Raw genomic sequence first — 4,866 nt, forward strand, 5'->3', positions numbered from 1 at the left:
AGTAACTATCAGGGGGATGGAAATTCAAGTAGAGAAAGATATAAAATTAGAAATTCCAAAATTAAGGTGGATTCCCCCAAGTTGACACTAAAATTAGAACAATTAATGCCCACGAAAAAGGATCTTTTGATTAAGATTATCCACAACATGGATAACAGTAAGAGTATACTGGAGGATATTTTAAGTCCATAGGATGACCTTTTGATATATGGCAGTACTTGGGAAGAAATAGGCATTCAGCCTTGTTCGCCATTCAATACACAATGATAGTCATAATATTTCTGGTAATATGTTATGTAAAACAAATGGGTAGAAATTTGCATGGCAATAGATCGAGATAGATACATGATGCTGATGAAATAATGTTTAGAGTTGGCCTTAAATATCTCCAGACCAACAAGGGGAGAGCTATCAGGAAATGGTTAATCAGATCGTACTGCTATTGATTTCTAACTTTTCAATTGTAGCTGATCTCACTAGCTGTTTGATTATCCCTTTGATATAAACAGACTCTCTAACTAACTTGTAACAAGCCCTTGAGTGTTTAGAGACTCGATTGGGTGTGCAGACAAAGCGGCATCTTTTAGGCTATTCATCTTTTAACTTCACAGGGATGCAGGATCTGAGAGACATTTTTATGATGGTTAGATGAAGGTGGCAGGAAAGGGCTGTATTGATCAGACATAAACCGCTGCATGCGAAGGCAACCTTGGAAGGCTACATCTGTCAAAGGGATATGGTCCAGGATGATCACAGAAGGTTAGGAGGCCTTTGTTAGTTTCAATTTCTGTAACTGGCACCCGCCTAAAGATTTGATTCACAAATCAATCAGGATGTGTAAAACTGAAGTTATTGGTAAGGGGCATGAAAGGAAGAATAGGTAATGTTGAAACATATTTGAATTGGATTGGATTGAAAAAAGGGTATAAAAGAGTGGGTGCTGGGGAGTTTTCTCAGAATTCAATGAGGCCTGATCAGCCTTGAAAATCCTCAAGCTCAAAACTGTTAACGTGTATGAATTCTCTGGTGAACTCACAAGGTTTTGCCGTAAATGCTGCTGTTCAGTGTATGTTTAACTATTGTCAATAACAGTTATCATATGCTTCTGTGAATATCTACCTGTAATACTCTGAACCCTATCATTTGAGGAGTAACTTGTAAGAACACCCATTCTCTAACAGTATGACTTTGTCAGGCTGTTTATTGACCAGTCTGTGGAACAGCTCTCGCAACTTTAGCACCAGTCCCCAAACATTAGTGAAAACTTTGTAGGATCACCAGGGCTGGGTGTGCCTTCATTGTGTCTGGATTTGATGCCCAGGTCGCAGCCAAGTGGTCTGGCCGGTTTTATTCTTATTCCATTTTTTTTTTAAAAGTTTGATACTATTGCTTACAAGGTAATTTCAAAGGGAAGGCAAGAGTCAACCACATTGGTGTGGGACTGGAATCACATATAGACCAAACGAAGTAAGGAAGGTTTCCATCCCTACAGGACATCAGTGTACCAGTTGGATTTTTATGACAAGCCAATAGCTTCCTGGTTACTTTACTGATAGCAGCTTTTTATTCCAGATTTTTTTAGTTTAAAAAAAATCAATTCATATTCCAAACTGCCATGATAGGATTTGAACTTGCATTCTCTGGATTACTAATCCAGTAACATAACCACTTCACTACCATACCTGTTTCATGTACTTGTAACCGGACATACAACATTACATGTTGTAACTTGAAATTCAGTATCACGTGTCATGGACTAGAAATGTGGCATGCAGAATCATTGGAGATGTTTTAGCCTATGTTGCTGTATGTTTTACAGCATACATTGGAGATGGTTTACAGCATATATTGGAGGTGTTTCAGTGTGCATATTGGCATTGTTTTACTGCCTGTTGCCATTTGTTTAACATGTGTTGGACCTTCTTTTACTGCATATTGTTTATTATATGTGTTGATTATTTCACCAGATATCGTGGTTTATTAAGCAGGAAGCTGGGCAGTTTTTGCTGGTTACAATTCGGCAGTGCTGCAGCACCAAGTTGGCAGTATCTAAACCTTAGTTACGCAAATTACTGGTAGCTTGCTGCTTGCGCAGTTAGACCACCTTTCCCACTAGCAGTTTGGCCTGCAAGTTATTTGGAGCCAAATAGAAATACTACCAGCACCCAGTAACATGTCTGTCTTTGTACATGAGTTTGGAGGATTCAGGCTAGTTTGTAAAATCACATCTTCCTGACCATGATCCCCTTCACAATTGGGCCGCCCCCTCATCAGTGAAGCGTTTCCCTCTGTTCTGCAACGTGGTTTTGTTTCAAAACACTATCTTGCTGTAAATGCTGTTCAGCGACACACAAGCCTTAAGCTCCTAATCCCCCCACTCATTTTGGTGCTTAACTATGTGTTTCAATCTATACACGGACTGGAAGTCTTCATTTACAACCATCAATAAGTTCACACAGCAGATTACACGATTTAGAGAGCACTTACCACTTACCAGGAGTATGGAACAGGATTTAGCACTCGGCCCACTCAGCCCACCTCTGCCATCCTGCGTGCAATGACAGCTGTTTGATCCTGATTTTGATTCTTTCTCCATATCCATCAACATACTTACTTTCCAAATATGTAGTGATATCCTCCGTAAACACCAGCCCAACAGTGAGAGGCAGCTGGATTAACATCAGTAGAGAAACAGTCAGTAACACAGGGTGCTGGCTGAATACTTGGGGGAGGGGTTAGTGCTCTGCGGGTGGGGGGGGGGGTCGGGGGTCGATGCTGGCGCTCTGCGGGCAGGAGGGGGGCCGGTGCTCTGCCGAAAAGGGGGGGTGGGGGTCACAGCACTGCCGGGGCGGGGGGGGGGGGGGGGGAAACAGTGCTCTGTGGGGGGGGTCAGTGCTCTGTTTGCGGGGGGGGGGGGGTCAGTGTGTGGGGGGGTCAGTGGTCTGGTGGGGTCAGTGTGTGAGGGTCAGTGCTCTGTGGGGGGGGGGGGTCAGTGCTCTGTGGAGGGGGAGGGGTCATTGCTCCGTGGGGGGGTCAGCGCTCCGAGGGGGGGGGGTCAGTGCTCTGTGGGGGGGGGGGGAGGGTCACTGCTCTGTGGGGGGGGGGAGGGGTCACTGCTCCTTGGGGGGGGTCAGTGCTTCGTGGGGAGGGTCAGTGCTCTGTGGGGGGGGTGGGGGGTCAGTGCTCCTGGGGGTGGGGGGGTCAGCGCTCCGTGGGGGGGGGGGGGGGGAAAAGAGTGGTCAGCGCTCTGTGGGGTGGGGGATCAGCGCTCCGTGGGGGGGGATGTGCTCCGGGGGAGGGGGGGGGTGTCAGCGCTCCGTTTGGGGGGGGGGGGGGGGGAGTGGTCAGCGCTCTGTGGGGTGGGGGATCAGCGCTCGTGGGGGGGATGTGCTCCGTTGGGGGGGGGTCAGTGCTTTGGGGGGGTGGTCATCGCTCCCTTGGGGGGGTCAGCTGTCCGTTGGGAGGGGGGGTCAGCGCTCCGTGGGGGGGGGGGTCAGCCGCTCCGTGTGGGGGGTCAGCGCTCCGTGGGGGGGGTCAGCGCTCCGTGGGGGGGGTCAGCGCTCCGTGGGGGGGGGGTCAGCGCTCCGTGGGGGGGGGGGGTCAGCGCTCCGTGGGGGGGGGGGTCAGCGCTCCGTGGGGGGGGTCAGCGCTCCGTGGGGGGGGTCAGCGCTCCGTGGGGGGAGGGGGGTCAGCGCTCCGTGGGGGGGGGGGTCAGCGCTCCGTGGGGGGGGGGTCAGCGCTCCGTGGGGGGGGTCAGCGCTCCGTGTGTGGGGGGGGTGTCAGCGCTCCGTGGAGGGGGGGGGGCAGCGCTCCGTGGGGGGGGCAGCGCTCCGTGGGGGGGGGCAGCGCTCCGTGGGGGGGGCAGCGCTCCGTGGGGGGGGGGGTCAGCGCTCCGTTGTGGGGGGTGTCAGCGCTCCGTGGAGAGGGGGGGGGGCAGGTCAGCGCTCCGTGGGGGGGGGGGGGTCGGGTCAGCGCTTCGTGGGGGGGGGGGGGAGGGGTCACTGCTCCGTGGGGGGGGGGGGAGGGGTCACTGCTCCGTGGGGGGGGGGGGGAGGGTCACTGCTCCGTGGGGGGTGTAGTGTATGTGCCTTTAAGAGCCCCGTGTACTGTAATGCCGGTAATGGCCACTCGGGCTATATAAGCCTTGTATATTGTGTTGTATCAGTTAGTTCCCCTCCAGACTTTGTTCAGTAAACACCTGTGAAACCAACTCCTGTCTTCAGTGTCTCTATTAACACACGGACACAACAGGGGGGAGGGGTCACTGCTCTCCGTGGTGGGGGAGGGGTCACTGCTCCGTGGGGGGGATGGGTAACTGCTCCGTGGGGGCGGAGGGTGGGGTGGTCAGTGCTGCGTGGGGGGGAGGGGTCACTGCTCGTGGGGAGAGGGTGGGGATGTCAGCGCTCCGTGGGGGGGGGGGTCAGCGCTCCATTTGGGGGGGGGGGGTCAGTGCTCCATGGGGGGGGGGTCAGTGCTCCGTGTGGGGGGGGTGGTCAGTGCTCCGTGGGGGGGGGTCAGTGCTCCGTTGGGGGGGGCAGTGCTCCGTGTGGGGGGGGGGTCAGTGCTCCATTTGGGGGGGGGGGGTCAGTGCTCCATTTGGGGGGGGGGTGGTCAGTGCTCCGTGTGGGGGGGGGGGGTTCAGTGCTCCGTGTGGGGGGGGGGGTCAGTGCTCCGTGTGGGGGGGGGGGTCAGTGCTCCGTTGGGGGGGGTCAGTGCTCCGTGGGGGGGGGGGTCAGTGCTCCGTGGGGGGGGGGGGGCAGTGCTCCGTGGGTGGGGGTCAGTGGGAGTTATTGGAAGAGGTCGAAGGTCCTTGATTGCGGAGGAGTAAGCAGTCACCAGCTGTTAGAGAAGAGTGCACTGCGGGAC

Source organism: Somniosus microcephalus, chromosome 4 (assembly GCF_052327205.1).
Source record: "Somniosus microcephalus isolate GS21.2 chromosome 4, FLI_Smic_1.0, whole genome shotgun sequence".
Lineage (NCBI taxonomy): Eukaryota > Metazoa > Chordata > Chondrichthyes > Squaliformes > Somniosidae > Somniosus > Somniosus microcephalus.